At 41.4% G+C, this 16,931-nt stretch overlaps 1 protein-coding gene and 1 long non-coding RNA gene across 23 annotated transcripts in view; one reads left to right on the top strand and one right to left on the bottom strand.

Moving 5' to 3' along the window:
- Positions 1-4,317: 4,317 nt before the first annotated feature.
- On the bottom strand, positions 4,318-15,308 carry LOC145503522 (uncharacterized). Its single transcript, XR_014051534.1, has 2 exons — positions 15,124-15,308; positions 4,318-4,871 (listed from the first exon to the last, which is right to left on the bottom strand). It is a non-coding gene; the product is annotated as an uncharacterized LOC145503522 (long non-coding RNA).
- SCAF11 (SR-related CTD associated factor 11) overlaps positions 14,579-16,931 on the top strand; it is an 88,172-nt gene continuing 85,819 nt past the window's right edge. For 16 of the 22 annotated variants that reach the window (XR_014051531.1, XR_014051528.1, XR_014051529.1 and 13 more), the window contains exon 1: positions 14,579-14,828. The gene's annotated coding sequence lies outside the window, so the exon portion shown is untranslated. Of the gene's footprint in view, positions 14,829-16,812; positions 16,903-16,931 lie in introns of all 22 variants that reach the window. The other 6 variants (XM_081483157.1, XM_081483149.1, XM_081483151.1 and 3 more) reach the window with 2 other exon arrangements.

The following is a 16,931-nucleotide window of genomic DNA, read 5'->3' on the forward strand; positions in this document are numbered from 1 at the left end:
AAAAGGGATTTACTTAAAGGGTATTAGGCGGCTCAGGGAAGCACTAGGAGAGCTAGAGATTTAGGCTTGGAAAAAACACTGAAATGATGCCTCAAGCCTGATAGGGTTCTGACAGGGAAACACAACTGTGGAGAGAGAGAGAGACTGAGGCTTACCTTATTTTTAATGGTGCTAGATCCCAAATTATGTACAAACTAACGTGTGTCTGATTGATTGTATGCCCCTGCCTGAGAACCAAGGTAAGTTACAGAAGTGAACTGCTTTAATTCTTACAGTAAGAAATGGATTTTTCTCCTTATCAAGACTCACAAGAAGTTCAGATTTCAAGTAACAGGTAAATGAGAAAAGATCACCACAGGGGTGGTTGGAGCAAAATCAAGGAGAAGTAGCCATGCTCCATATTTTGGGCTAACAGCTGGACATTGGTGAAGAATCAATTGCAAAAGACAGAGGTGAACTAACAAATCGAATACAGCTACATATGAAAAGGATTGCAGAGCAATATGTATATACATATGATCTTGTATATAAAAAGTCCTAAGGAATCCACCAAAAAACCATGAGCACTAATAAATGTGTTAAGCAAGATTGCAGGATATAAAATCAATATACAAAAAAAATCAATATACAAAAGTCAATTGTATTTATAAACACTTGCAATGAACAATTTAGAACAAAAGAAAACAATTCCATCTGCAATAGCATCAAAAAGAATAAAATAAAAATAAATTTAACCAAAACCTCATACAACTATACACTGGAAACTACAAAATATTATTTTTTAAAAAAAATGAAAGAAGACCTGAATAAAGGGAAAGGCATCCCATGTGTCAGACTGGAAGACTTAATATTGTTAAGATGGCAATGCTCCCTAAATTGATCTACAGATTCAACTTGATCACTATCAAGATTCCAGCTGCCTTTTTTTTTTTTGGCAGAAATTGATAAGCTAATCCTAAAATTCATAAGAAAATTCAAGAGACTCAGATTAGCTGAAACAATCTTGAGAAAAATGAACAAAGTTGAAGAACCCATACTTCCCAATTTCAAAACTTACTATCGTAATCAAGACATAAGATCAACTGACACAAGAGTAGACATATAGGTCAATGGAATAGAATTGAGAGTCTAAAAATAAACCTTCACATTTATGTCCCATGCTGTAATTAGTCATGTCCTACTCTTTGGCACCCCATGCTAGGCTCTTCTGTCTATGGGATTCTCCAGGAAACAACACTGGAGTGGGTTGCCATTTTCTACTCCAGGGGATCTTTCCTACCCAGGGAACGAACCTGTGTCTCTTGCATTGGTAGGTGGATTCTTTACCTACTGAGCCACCTGGGAAGCCTCACATTTATAGCCAATTGATTTTTGACAAAGCTGCATGATGATTTCATGGGGGAAAGAAGTCTTTTCACCAAATGATGTTAGAACAACTGGATATCCACATGCAAAAGACTGAAGCTGCCTAAGCACAAAATTTATGCATATACACATACAAAAATTAATGGATCAAAGACCTAAATGTATGAGCTAAAGTTATTAAACTCTTGGAAGAAAACATACACATAAATCTTTGTGATCTTCGATTAGGTAATGGTTTCTTAGATATGACATCAAAGCACAAACGACAAAAGAAAAACATAGTATTTTAATTGGAGGCTAATTACTTTACAATATCGGAGAAGGCAATGGCACCTCACTCCAGTACTCTTGCCTGGGAAACCCCATGGACGGAGGAGCCTGGTAGGCTGCAGCCCATGGGGTCGTGAAGAGTCAGACACGACTGAGCGACTTCACTTGCACTTTTCACTTTCATGCACTGGAGGAGGAAATGGCAATCCACTCCAGTATTCTTGCCTGGAGAATCCCAGGGACGGAGGAGCCTGGTGGGCTGCCGTCTATGGGGTCGCACACAGTCGGACACGACTGACGCGACTTAGCAGCAGCAGCAACTTTACAATATTGTGGTGGTTTTTGCCATACATTGACATGAATCAGCCATGGGTGTACATGTGTCCCCCTGTCCTGAACCCCACTCCCACCTCCCTCCCCACCCCATCCCTCTGGGTTGTCCCAGTTCATCAGCTTTGTGTGCCCTATTGCATGCATCGAACTTGGACTGGTCGTCTGTTTCACCTATGGTAATATACATGTTTCAATGCTATTCTCTCAAATCATCCCACCCTTGCCCTCGTGCACAGAGTCCAAAAGTCTGTTCTTTACATCTGTGTCTCTTTTTCTGTCTTGCATATAGGGTCGTTGTTACCATCTGTCTAAATTCCATATATATGTGTTAATATACCTTATTGGTGTTTGACTTAGCATTTTCACTGCCAGGACCTTGGTTCAATCCCTGGTGGAGGAACCAAGATCCCACAAGCCTTGTGGGGCAGCCAAAAAAAAGAAAGAGAGAGAGAGAGAGAAATAGATAAATTCAGATACCATCAAAATTAAACACATTTATGTTTCAAAGGATACTATCAAGAAAGTGAAGATAACTCATAGAATGGGAGAATATATTTGCAAAGTATGTATCTGACATAGACTTGTATCTAGAATATATAAAAAATTATTACAACTCAATAATTAAGACAAATAGCCCAATTAAAAATGGGTAAATGATCTGAGTAGACACTTCCCCAAAGTAAATACACAGATGATCAATAAACATATGAAAAGATATTCAACATCATTAGCTATCATGGAAAGGCAAATAAAATCACAGTGAGATCCAAATACACACTCAATAGAATGGCTCTAATTAAAAACACAGAAAGTCTGTTCTCTATGTCTGTTTCTCTATTGCTGCCCTGAAAATAAATTCATCAGCACCATCTTTCTAGATTCCACATATATGCACTAATATACAATATTTATGTTTCTCTTTCTGACTTACTTCACTCTGTATAATGGCTCTAGGTTTGTCCACCTCATTAGAACTGACTCAAATGCATCCCTTTTTATGGCTGAGTAATATTCTATTGTATATACGTACCAGAGCTTCTTTATCCATTCATCTGTTGATGGACATCTAGGTTGCTTCTATGTTCTAGCTATTGTAAATAGTGCTGCAACGAACATTGGGTTACATGTGTCTTTTTCAATTTTGGTTTCCTCAGGATATATGCCTAGTAGTAGGACTGCTGAGTAGAGAACAGACTTATGGACCCAGGGGAAAGGAGGAGGGAGAGGGTGAGATGTATGGAGAGAGTAACATGGAAACTTACAATACCATATGTAAAATAGACAGCCAATGGGAATTTGCTGTATGACTCTGGGAACTCAAACAGGGGCTCTGTAACAATCTTCTAGATTGATGGGGAGGGAGATGGGAAAAAGGTTTGGGAAAGAGTGGATATGGGTGTACTTATGGCTGATTCTTGTTGATGTTTGACAGAAAATAACAAAATTCTGTAAAGCAATTATCCTTCAATTAAAAAATAAATTTTAAAAATCCACAAAACCAAAAAAAAAAAATCCCAACCCCTCAGACCCCCTTCAGCCCTACTAAATTCAATGTATATTATTTCCAAATATGGATTTAAACTTTGCCTCACATTTATATCTCTAAACTGTACAAATAAAAATGAAATAAGGAGTTTTTTCCTTTAAAAAAGATAACAAAAAAAAATTACAAGTGTTGTTGAGTGTGGAGAAGTCAGAACCCTTGTACACCAATGAGAATACATTCTTGGAACTTTCAGAATATGGAACGGGCTGGGGAGACCTCTAGATTTACCCCAGGACATGAAACACAAGTCTTAAGACAATTTTATCTACCTCTGGAGAAGAGCTACCACCAAGCATTAAAATTACACTGCTGTTGGTATAAGTATGTGAGGGAACCGGCACTCCCATGTCTTGTTGGTATGTGAGTAAATTGGTGCAGTGTGTCAAGATTTTAAAATGCATACCCTTTAACATAGCGAACTCAGTCCAAAAGATGATTGCGTAAAGATGTTCATCAGCACTTTCATAATATTGAAAATAGGAAATACTCTATGTCCATCTAAAAGCAAAGCTTTTCAACCCCAGCCAACTCAGTCCCCTTCTTACAATAAATATTTTATAACACTCCCTTTATAGTCCTGAAATGAAAGTCATAGATACCTACAACAATATATACCTAATATAAAAGAGAAAGAAAAGAAAGTAATTTGCAATAAAAGAATATGTATTTCAATATGTAAATATTCAAGACACAAAACTTACTCTAGAGGGCAGTACCACCCAGTTAACACTATAGCAAACTGGTTAAATAATCTATGTAGATCAGATTCATTGACAAATTGTTGATTCAAAAAGCAGATTGTAAAATTACATAGGTCATTTTATTTATGTGAATACATATAAGGTCTAAAAAGAGGCTCACTGGAATGTTAATGATTTGACAGGAATTGTCCCTAATAATGCGATTTGTAAGGATTTTTCCCTTATGAATCTGTATATTTGAAACTTCTTGTCTGTGCAAAAATTTAAGTTTATGGTAAGCCCCAGTGGGAGATAACAACACAGATACCTAGGGCTCTGGAGTCAGAGCATGTCATTTGCAGGAGAGCTTATATACCTTTTGTATGTAGAATCGTTTCTTCACTTTTCCCAGAGCGCTGCCAAAGAAGTCGAGGGGCAGGTCCTGGAACTTGAATAGCTGAGGCCACCTTCTGGTCTCCAGGCAATCATCGTGGTTAACTAGTGACACCCAGGCAGGGAGGTGGTGGTCTTGCGCTGTGAGGACATCCACATTCCTGGTAATTTCTATAGAAGTGAGCTGCATTATCTGTTCTTCTTCCATAAATGTATGAACACCAACTTGTCCTGAAGTCCCTACCACGTCTGGGCCCCTACCACTTCCAGGCTTCTCCTTGTTTCTGTTGGTAGAACCATAAGAAGCACTTTGCTATTTAAGATCAAGTGAGGCCTGGACTTGGACTACTTAAAGGTATTTCATGGGATACAGCCCTAGCTCCCGCTAACTCATGAGATGAAAAACCAGATAAGGGAGAAAGATGGGGAGAGCGGGGATAAAGAGGTCTGAAAAAAGAGACATTTTATACCCATGAAAGCAGTATGAAATATGGAGATCTTTGTTTCATGTTTCTGCCCAATGGAGAGCATCTGTCACAGAACAGGCACTGAACAACCACAGGAAACAATGAATGTCCAGACGACATTGGCCAGGCTCTGCCAGTGGCTACACTACTGCTTGTCCAAGAGAAACAGGCATGTTTTGTGGTAAGAATGGGGGCAAGAATGGAGATTATACATGGACCCAGTGGCAAAGGCTCCCACTTACCAAGACTTATCTATTTACAGCCACTGTCAAATACCCAACCTGCCAGTAACAGAGACCAAATGCTTGGCTCTCAACATGGTACCATCCCTGTAGGGAACCTACCAGATACTTGGTGGCATGTTGGACCCATCCCCTACATTGGACCTATTCCCTCCTGGAAGTAGTCAATCTATCTTGACTGGAATTTAGACATATTCCAACTTAGACCTCCTGCTTGAAGGCAATCAGCCAGTATCACTGAGATCACTGAGGGTTTAAAGTGTGTGATCTATTGACCTGGGTGTTGGTGTAGCAGTGGGCACATGACCATGGACTCCACTCATTTTTTCAGTTACTACATCACCTAGACAAACTGCCTGAATGACAGAGCACTGAAAGGACCTGTCAAAGATTCAGCTGAGGTGCTAGCTTGCAAGAATACCCTGTAAGGAGGGGCACCACTCTCCAGGATTCAAGGTCCACTCTAAATCGATGTTCATTGCATGGCACAGGATCTCCAATAGGAAGAATACATGAGTTTGCTAGGTCAAGGGTGGAAGTGGGAATACCTCTGTATACTGGTTCCCAGTGATCCATCTGGGGAATTTTTAACCTTCTTTCCCTAGAGGTTAGAGGTTTTGGCCTCCAGAGGGGAAATGCTTCCAGGAAGAGTCCTACTAAACCCTAACTGCTGCCTGGTCACTTTAGGCTCCTCATTCCAAGAAACCAGCAGGCAAGGAAATTGACCTTCATTTTCATTAGATAGCTGTTAGGTAACAGGGATAAGAAAGAAAATATTTGATATTTAAGTAATCCATCTGTGTCTTGGTTTTCACTTGCCGAATTCAAATGGTACATGACAGGTGCAGCAGTAGCCACAACTAGAAATGGACCTAGTGATGAAGGTGTCAGGCCCCTTAGTGAAAGTGAACAGGGTCTGGATCACCGCATTAAGCAAGCTACCTAGGCCAACAGAGAGTGAGGGCCATCTACAAAGAGTAGCAGTGGATGATCTGCCTCAATTATGGCCCCACGAGCAGCCTCCAGGGCTGTAGTTAATCCTACCAATTCTTTTCTATTAAGTTTCTCCAGAAATAGAGCCGCCCCACAGAATTTTTGAAGAGCTGTTCCTAGAACTTATTACATGTAAATGGGTGGTCAGTTGTGAACATCCTGGGGCAGAGATCTCCCCATTCAGGCTCTTCCACCACCTGCGGGAACTGTTGGAGGATGATAAGTTTTTAACTGAATCCTTCTCCAGAACTTACCCTTGACTCAAGAAAGTCAACTTACTTTTTTGGTTTTAGTTAATATGATCGGTCATTAGGTAGCATAAAGTCTTCAGATCTCCACAAAGGAATGGCTGAGGCCTTTGTTAGACTATTTCTGTGTATGTGACTGTGTGCAGGCTCAGTCGTGTCTGACTCTTTGTGACCCCATGGAATGTAGCCCGCCAGGCTCCTCTGTCCATGGGATTCTCCAGTCAAGAATACTGGAGTGGGCTGCCATAGTGGGTTGCCATGGCCTCCTCCAGGGGATCTTCCCAACTCAGGGATCAAACCAGCATCTCTTGCATCTCCTGCATTGGCAGGCAGATTCTTTAGCACTGGGCCATCTCAGTTCAACTTCTTCCTCTGCCCAAACCTGCTTCCTTCACTGTACCCGTCTCCCATGTCAAAGTATATTTCCTCAGGAATTCAATCTATGGTTGGTTCCTTTCCCTGTGAATCCTGTAACTGTTAGGATCTTTTGCACTGTAAGTTTTAAAATCAAAATTGCTTAAATAACAAAGGGGATTTTCTGGCTCACATAACTGAGTAGGTATCAGGATTAATTTGACTTGGTGGCTAAATGATGTAAAGGATCCAGTCTTTCTCCATTTCTTTGCTCTGCCCTCCAAAGAAGCAGCGTGATTCTAAAGCAAGCTTTGCTCATGAGAACAGTAGGTGCAGTAATTCCAGGGTTTATGGTCTCAGCTCTCTCCATCCAAATGGAAAGAGAGCAGGCTTTTACTAGTTTTCTTTGAAGAACAAGGAAAAAATTTTCTCAGAGTTACCAGCTGTTCAAGTTTCACTGACACAAATTGGCCAAAGTCTGGGTTTTGTAAACTACTTACTATACAGGATTGCCTTGAATGGCTTAAATAACCAGAGTTCATTGCTGGAATGAATTTAATCCTTGCTTCCACAACTACATGGATGGTACACAGGGGGAGTGATGGACGAGATGTTATGGAGACAAACTATTGGTTTGCTAGGGCTGCCATAACAAAGTACCACAGACTGAGTGGAACAAGTTCTCTTAAACAAGAGGAACCTATTGCTATTTTTTCACAGTTCTGAAGACTAAGAGTCTGAGATGAAAGTGTTAGCAGGATGCTTGTTCTGAGGCCTCTCTCCTTGGCTTGTAGATAGTTACCTTCTGCCTTCACATGGTCTTCCCTCTGGGTACACATATCTTATTATACGGACACCAGTCACACTGGATTAAGGCCTACCCTAAAGATGTTATTTGAATGCAATCACCTCTTTATAGACTTTATCCCCAAACACTACATTCTAAGGTACTGGGGGCTAGGACTTAAACACTAGAGTTTTTTTTTTGAGGGGGGGGCACAATTCAGTCCATAACACAAACTCAACTTCTAGCATCAATTACATATTGAAATTATGTTCAGCTGCTTGACTGTCGCACTAAATTGTAAGTTCTTTAAGGACAAGGACAATATCTTATTTTTTTTATCACTAGTGCAGTTAATATATGATAATAACTGTTTGTTGAGGATTGTAAAGAGTTCATTGTGTTTGTCATTTATGAGGTCACTGGTGACTTTCTCCAGGAGCAGTTTCAGTGGAGTTGTGGTGGCATGAACTTAACTGCAATGGATTTAAGAGTGAAAGGTCAGATTTGACAACATAAAAATTAAAACTTATGATAAAGCCACTGTGAGCAAAGGCAAAAGATTACTATGAAAAAAAAGTAGCACATACCTATATGGAACACCGAGAGTTAAAAGACCTAACATAAAAGAGACCCTATAAAAAGATCAGAAAAAGATGAAGATGATATAAAAACATGCAAAGTCTATGAACACCCCAAAAATATACAAAAAGGAGTCCAACCCCACTGGTAGTTAGGGAAACACTAATTAAAATAACAGTGAGATAGCATTTAATATATATTACAAAAAACTTAAGATTCATGCTTTAGTCTTGGCAAGAGATGGAGAAAGAGAAATTCTGCCATTGAGTGGAGTATGAAGTGCCATAATTCTAGAGGTAACCTGACAGTGGGTCACTCAAAACATCTTTGGTCATAAGTAACAAAAAACCCAAGTCAAATCTGAGAGCTATTTATAGTCACTCCTGAAAATCTAGTCACAACCAGATCAAATCTACTTAAGCATTATCATTAGAATCTAGTTTCTTTCTATGTCAGTTCTTCCTTCCTCTGAGTGGAAGTCATCTTCAGTAAAGGGCTCTCTTCAAAAAGAAAGGATATACTCCTACTACAAATCCAGCAGAGAAGAAATATCCTCGATCTAATTCTTATTGACCTGAATTGAGTCATGTGCCCATCTCTGAATGATAGAATAGTTACAACTAGTGAGATATTATATCATCATTCACCAAATATAGAAGCCAGTCAAGTCAATACCATTTATAACCCCAAAGATTAAGAGAGAAGGGGGACTCATTTGATACCAGAAAGGAGGAAGTGGATGCTGGGTGACAAAAACGAAATGGCACATACTGTCTACCAGTATTATTAAAATAAGAAATGCATATGTCTTTTGTCTCAATAATCTCACTTAAAGGATTCAATTCTACAGAAAAGCTGCATAATTTAAAAAGATACATGTAAAGAATACTTATTTCAGCATTGTTTATAATAACACAAACTGGACAAATCTACATTATCTACCAATAAAAGAATGGCTTCAAAGACAGTACCTCAATATTATACAATATTGTCCATTCAGTTCAGTCGCTCAGTCGTGTCCAACTCTGTGACCCCATGAACTGCAGCATGCCAGGCCTCCCTGTCCATCACCAACTCCCAGAGTTTACTCAAACTCATGTCCATTGAGTCAGTGATGCCATCCAACCATCTCATCCTCTGTCGTCCTCTTCTCCTCCTGCCTTCAATCTTGCCCAGCATCAGGGTCTTTTCCCATGAGTCAGCTCTTCCCATTAGGTGGCCAAAGTATTGGAGTTTCAGCTTCAACATCAGTCCTTCCAATGAACACCCAGGACTGATCTCCTTTAGGATGGACTGGTTGGATCTCCTTGTAGTCCAGGGGACTCTCAAGAGTCTTCTCCAACACCACACTTCAAAAGCATCAATTCTTCAGTGCTCAGTCTTCTTTATAGTCCAACTCTCACATCCATACATGACCACTGGAAAAACCATAGCCTTGACTAGATGGACCTTTGTTGGCAAAATAATGTCTCTGCTTTTCAATATGCTGTCTAGGTTGTTCATAACTTTCCTTCCAAGGAGTAAGCGTCTTTTAATTTCATGGCTGCAGTCACCACCTGTAGTGATTTTGGCTGCAGTGATTTCATGGCTGCAGTCACCATCTGCAGTGATATAATATTGTGCAGCTACCTAAAAAAAATGAGCTAGATAATAGTATCCATTGTAAACTGGAAGTTGCTGAAAAATATATATGGTGTGATTATAAAAATAAAAATCAAAACCTCTATACATATGTGTTTCTATAACCATTGGAAAAAGTATGGAGAGCAACATCAATCTTTTTAACACTGGTTTTATCTAAGACTGGGACAGCATAACTATCTTTTTCTTTTTATATTTCTGAATGTCTTTATATACTTCTGTATGTTTGAATTGTTAAAATGAAGTTTATTACCTTTAAAAAAGTGAATAGAAAGTGAAATGGGGAAGTGTCTTAAAATGGGAACTATTTTTAGATTTCGAGAGAAGGGATAAATTAATCTGCAGTAAAGAAGAGGTTGAAAATGTTGAAGCCAGAGTAACCCATGGAGCAGGCCCTGAGGGGATCTGTAACAGAGCAGAATCCCAGATGTACCAAGGCTGGTGGCTTCACTGTTCCACAAGGAAATGCAAAAAAAAAAAAAAAAAAAAACCCACAAAAAACCAAACAGTGTAGTTTATAAAAATTTAGTTTTTTGGTAGTGCAAATACATTTATTTTAGGAAATCATGGTGGTAAGAGATGGGAGGGTTTTAAAAATGTATACTGTGATTTGTCAGGATTAAAAAAAAAAAAGCTATGTCAGTTCCCAAACTGTTAGAAATGGTAATGGTCTATAAATTCTGGAAAAAATAATCTACAGCCCAGTAGAAACCTAAGCCTTAACTGAAAGAAGAGATGGTTCTTTGTGACAGAGGAAAACAAGTTTGTGTGTGTGGATATTGACAGTTATAGACAGATTTTGTATGTATAGGGAAAGAAGTTGAGGAAGGTATTTACTATAAAGACTGTGACAAGGTCTGCTGGATTCAGGACTGAGGGGCTCAGTGGGAGTGACTGTAGGGTGAGACATGAAGGGAGTGGTAAAAAAGTAGAGGAGGTAAAAAAGTGGAAATGGGAGACTAACCTAAGAGGAATTAGAGTTTTAAATTTGGAATTACATCTGACTACATTTTGTTCAGATATGCTCTTTCATGAAATCGTCCTTGATCCTTGTTGCATTCTCTTCCTTATTTGACAACCCCTGCTCCCACCCAGCACTTTGTTTTTATTCCCTTTATTTTTCCTCAGTTTTTATACTGATCTGTACCTGCTAAACTGTCTCCGACACACTGATCATTTATCTATAACCACCTCACAGCACCTTCCAGATAGTAGAGACCCAAATGATTGTTGCTGAAATAAATTTAATTCCACACAGAAGACAACTGGACAATAATCAGTATCATCTTGATTAAAATTCTTCAGTTGTGAAAACAAGAATAAACCACTGGCCTAAAAAAATTTCTGTAAACTAACATGCAATAAAGACATTGTTTGTTTTGCCTATAAGAGTCTTAAACTGTACACCCTTTGAATTCATACATTTCTGCTATAAAAATGCCACTGAGATCATTAAACTAAAAATTTCCACTGTAGAATCAACAGCTATGGAAGTTGAGGACCAGAAAAATTACACAATTTGTTCAAAACTGCAGAAGTCTTAAGTGACAGAGTCTATTTTAAAACCATGTTTCCCATGTAACCAAGTGTCTTTATGCCATGCTTACTTAACCCTCTTGATTTGATTTTTATTTATTTATTTATTTGTTGATTTGATTTTTATTTTGTACTCAATTCAGAAGAATTAAATTGATCATAGCAGTTTTCTCTGATCAAGTTCTGTCAAAATCAATACACTAATTATCTTTCATTTCTAAAGATGCTAATATAGGTTTCTGTTGCCGCATGACAGGTTTGACATGTTAAGTACTGGTCTAAGTGCAACACACCAACTGGATTTTCAGTTGAAGATTGTTTTGCCATGTGCATCATTTGTGTTTTTTTATGGTTATAATAAAACCTAAAATTTTGACAGTGATGATTGGTATATCAATCTTTACTCCTACATCTCATAGTTCATCTTTTATTTATTTAAAATCCAGTATCTCTTTGTTATAAATAAAAAATACTGAAAAATAGAGAAAATAATAAATCATCATGCAAACATTATTAGGAGAATAGTGTATACATAGAAATACACTTGGCCTTTTCCCAAGTGAGACAGCCTGTTACAAACCACCATCCTCTTTTCTACTTACACATGAAAGTAAAAACCACTAGCACATTAGCACTGAGTGTTTTTCTCTTAAACATGGTCCCATGATACCTAGGAGGCCAACTGTAAAAAAGTGACAATTTTATTATTTGCCAGTAAATAAATACATCAAAAGACTTGTGTTTAGTTTTGCCGAACTGGTATACCGTCAGTCTTAATTTAAAAATTATAGTTTTTTCTTTGGAGAATGTTATCATTTGAGCTTTGACTAATTTTTATGAAAGAACATTTTTCACAGAACAAATATGTAAAGAGGTTTTTACATAGATTTTTACATAAAAGAAGAATGTTGTACTAGGAGTCTCTATCTGGAGTTACAGATGACCGGATGAGAGTGTGTGTGTGTGTGTACACACAACAAAGTTACACTCTCAATCGGATGGGTCATAACAGTGCTTGTTGATCTGGTTATACCACACAATTCTTTAAACAAAGTTTTCAGTGTCTGTCTTAGTCATTCTTTATCACATTCTTTGTAATGTACTATATCATTGTTCCTTCAAATATCCCAAACACAGGCGAGCCCATCTGAATTCCCAAAGTTCATATCCAAAACTCTACATTGTAAGACTCAAAGACAAAGCTGCCATTCATACATTCCTCCCACGACTATTTACCAAGTCCTTACTGAGCACAGGCCCTGTGCCAGGAGCTGTTGTTAAGAAAATGTTAAGACACTGTCCCAGTGCTCACTGTGTGAGATGGACAAACACATTGAGCCCACCAAACACGTTGTACAAGAATGGGGTGCAGGGAAGCGAGGAGGAGGGGGCGCCGGCAATAGCCTAATCTGGCAAGTGCAGCAGAGGGGTACCCAATGAGGGAGGGGTCTGGAAAAGCAGGAAGGAAAGTCATCCCAGGCATGGCTCTGCAAGGCCGCTGTCCAGTAGTGCTCGTGTCGGACTCTTCAGGACCCCCTGGACTATAGTTCCTCTGTCCATGGGATTGTCCAGGCAAGAATACTGGAGTGGTTGCTATGCCCTCCTCTGGGGGATGTTCCCCACTCAGATCCAACTTGTTGTCTCTCCTTGGTCTCCTGCATTGACAGGCGGATTCTTTAACACTGCGCCACCTGGGAAGCCATCTGGGAAACCCTCAGAGTGACTAGGGGAGTGCAAAGCCCATAGAAAGGAGGGAAGGAGGCAGTGTGAAAGGTATATATGAGATAAAATAAGAGATATGATCCTACAGAGAATCGATAATGGTACACAAGTTCCATATCGCAGTCTCCGACGTATTCTTTAATGAATCATCACGTTTCTAACCACCATATTACCTTGGTGGTTAGGAGAGACATTACTTGTGGACAAAGGTCTGGCTAGTCAAGGCTATGGTTTTTCTGGTAGTCATGTATGGATGTGAGAGTTGGACTAAAAAGAAGGCTGAGCGCCAAAGAACTGATGCTTTTCAACTGTGGTGTTGGAGAAGACTCTTGAGAGTCCCTTGGACTGCAAGGAGATCAAAACAGTCCATCCTAAAAGAAATCAGTCCTGAATATTCATTGGAAGGACTGATGCTGAAGCTGAAACTCCAATACTTTGGCCACCTGATGCGAAGAACTGACTCACTGGAAAAGACCCTGATGCTGGGAAAGATTGAAGGCAGGAAGAGAAGGGGAAGACAGAGGATAAGATGGTTAGATGGCATCACCAACGCGATGGACATGAGTTTGAACAAGCTCCGGGAGCTGGTGATGGACAGGGAAGCCTGGTATGCTGCAGTCTATGGGGTCGCAGAAAGAAAGAAAAGAAAGAAAGTGATCGGGTGGCAGAGTCAGACACAACTGAGCGACTGAACTGAATCACCAAGTGGATCAGGATCACATTTAATTTTTTGTTGTGGGAATTTAGATACGGGGACAAGTCTAGGCCTGATGAGTCACGTAGGATACCTCTCCAGAGCGTTTTAAAAATGCCCTCTGGGCGGGAAGAAAGAGGTTAGCTTACAAGTTGGGGGCCACTTCAGCCTCAGGATGTAGTTCTTGAGGGTAATGCTGCAGGACGAAAGCTCAATCCACCGCCAAACAACAAAACACCGCTTTCAATATCAGATAGGATAGTAAAGGCCGCACAAAGTCCCTCACGTCCGTCCCCCGAGAGCCTTCTTAACTGCCTTCTGCAGCTTACGAGGTACAGCGGGCAAAGCAGGGCTGACTCCAGCGCGCCACGCAGGGCGCAGGCGCAGAACCCACGGCGTGGGAGGAGAGCCGGGCGTTAAGGACGTTTCCCAGAAGCCCGCGCCACCAGCTGGGGCCCTCCCTCCCGCTCGAAGGCCTCGTGACTTGACTCCGCCCGTCACGTTCTTCCGTCGCAAACGGCGGATTGCCAGCGCCCCCCTGAGGTCTGGTTGAGCGCTGCAGTCGTGCACGCAGAGCCAGTGCGAGCGAGTAGGGAAAGAGCGGAGGGTCCCGCCGCCGCCGCCGCCGCCGGCGTCACCGTAGCGCGCCGACCTGTGGCGGCGCGGCTTAGCTGAGGGGAGTGGGGGGGAGGGGGAAGGGGACGCGCGGAGCGGGGCGGGAGGAGGCCAGACGGGGCGGGGGGAGGGGGAGCAGCGGTGGCGCAAGCCGCGCGGAGCAGCGCAGCCCGGGTCCGCTCCCTGCTCCACCGTCGCCACCTCCCGCGCCAGCCAGCAGAGCCGGCGCTTGAGCGTCCCCCGGAATACCTCAAAGCGGACGGAGTCCATGTTGGGGAACTTGGCGGCGGCGTGACGGGGACCTAGGGACCTGCAGTGGGGCTGCCGCCGCCGCCGCAGCCAGCGCCTCGACCTCGGCCTGAGGTAAACACGGGCCGACCCCGGGGGTGGACGGGCGCAGGCAGCTGTCTCTGCGGGGTGGGGTGTACGGGCCGGCGGAGTGGGGGAGAGGGGGCCCGGGGCGATGGGAGGGCGGACAAAGTTTCGGAATCCCGCGCGGCCCAGGCGCTCGGAGGAAAGTTGGAGCTGCCTCTCGAGGCGGGGGAGGCTGAGGCGGGGAGGCCCCCGGTTCCTCTCGCCACCCCCGCGAGGGCGGCCCCGTGTCGGCAGCCACCGCTCCGCTGTCGGTACCCTGTCCCATTTCCTCCTTGTGGCCTACCCGCCGCCTCTGCTGGTGGCTCCCGTCCCCGCCCGGGGTCCTGGGGGAGTGGGTTGAGGCTAGGGTTCTCCGCGACAGGGTCGCCACACGTCTACTCCCGTCCCTGCGGGGGACTGTGTCCTGCCGGGGTTCCGGACGCTCCCCGACGCTGGCTCTCTCTTGAGTTGGGAGACTTTGCTTTTGTCAATAGCGTCCAAGCCCGTTTGTGAAACCAAACTTTACTGCGCGGTGACCTCTCGGAGTGCGCGACTAGGGAAGAGCCGGCGCTTTAGAGCATCCGCGTTACCCCATGCCCTGAATTTCAAACTCTTCTCCCACCTCCGAGTTTTAAACCAGTTTCCCCGTCTGACGAGAGGGCCGGGAGATCTCAACTTGGCTCCATCAGTCGCTCTAGAATTTTGAACCATTAAAGACATTTCTTCGAGGTGTCTGGCCGTCTTGCTCTCTCCCCCCATTTTGAAAAATTGTTCTGAAAGTAAGCGCCTGATTTAAGAGTAGTTGAATAAAACATTCAGATACGAATATGGAATTTTAAAATTTCTCAAAGTGTTTCTGTACCCTATTATACAGTGTCTACGTGTTGAGCGTTTTTCATTCATTTTGGGTTACATTTTAATATCTCTGTCATACTGCTGGTGAACTAAGATATTTAGGCAGAACTGACCAAAAAGTTTTTAATATAATGCTTTGCCTAGTACATGCAGTTCTTCAATTTTCCCAATTTGGAAAGTTCACTGAATATTGGAAAAAACATGTTTAATAATGCGTTTTTTCATTATAAAACAAAAGTTGATTCGTGCATATGACTGCTTACCTCAACAGGATATTGAAGTACATTCTTAAATAACTGGTGGATTTTGTGTTTTATTGGTATTAAAATTTTGATATGTAATCAAGTCTTTTTCCACACTAGTGCTTTCTCTTTCCTGTTTCTTTGGCAGTTGGCTTAATCATTTGACTTTTTTGCTGTTTGCTAAAAGCTGCAATAAAGTTTGTGGGACTTTTGTTTTTGTTATTTTAACGAACTGGCAGAAGAAATTAGATTGTCTTTCAATTTCTTTTGTTTTACTATTATGAAAGGTAATCTGAATTTACTTTGTATTTTGTTTATGCAATATGAAGAATTTTTTAAAGATTAGCAATTCTTATTGTAACTGCATTTTTTTCCGCTGTAGTTTTTTCTTGTTTGGTGCTCGCAAGTATTTTAATAATCAGTACATTTTACGTTGAGCTAGTGACCTTTCTGCTTAAGAATTTGAGTACCTCTTAAGATTTTGGCAGGGTAAGATTTGAATCTCTGCTTACTCAAATGTACTTACGCTGTAAAGACATTTTCACTACGTTGAGGGGGAAGAAAACGGAAAATTGTTCCTAAATATGCTACTTGAAACATAAGTCATGGAAAAGTTTTTAAGGGGAGTATTTCTGTATGGTTTTAGGTGGTAGTAACGGGAATCATGGGTTAAGATTGAAACTTTTCAGGGGTCACTCCGCCTCCCTATAATCCTTTGGGCCCTAACCAGTACTTTGGGCAATTTTCTTGAAAAGTTGTGCTGTTAATCAGAGAAAGGATGAATCAGTGCTGTTACATGATGTTGAGTCATCATCAGTAGCATCTTTTAGTTATTAGAAAGTGTAGAATTATATTTCTCATCTACCTAATACTTAACTTTTTCTTTTTTTTTTTAGTTTCATCAGTGAGACATAGCTGTAAAACCTAACTAAGGAGAATGGCAGGTACAAAAATAATGAAGAGTCATCCCTAGAATAATTTTCATTGTAAGTTCCTTTTAGTAAGCTCTGCCATC

This window comes from Giraffa tippelskirchi, chromosome 4, assembly GCF_054371585.1.
Source record: "Giraffa tippelskirchi isolate mGirTip1 chromosome 4, T2T-mGirTip1v1.2.pri, whole genome shotgun sequence".
Taxonomy (NCBI): domain Eukaryota; kingdom Metazoa; phylum Chordata; class Mammalia; order Artiodactyla; family Giraffidae; genus Giraffa; species Giraffa tippelskirchi.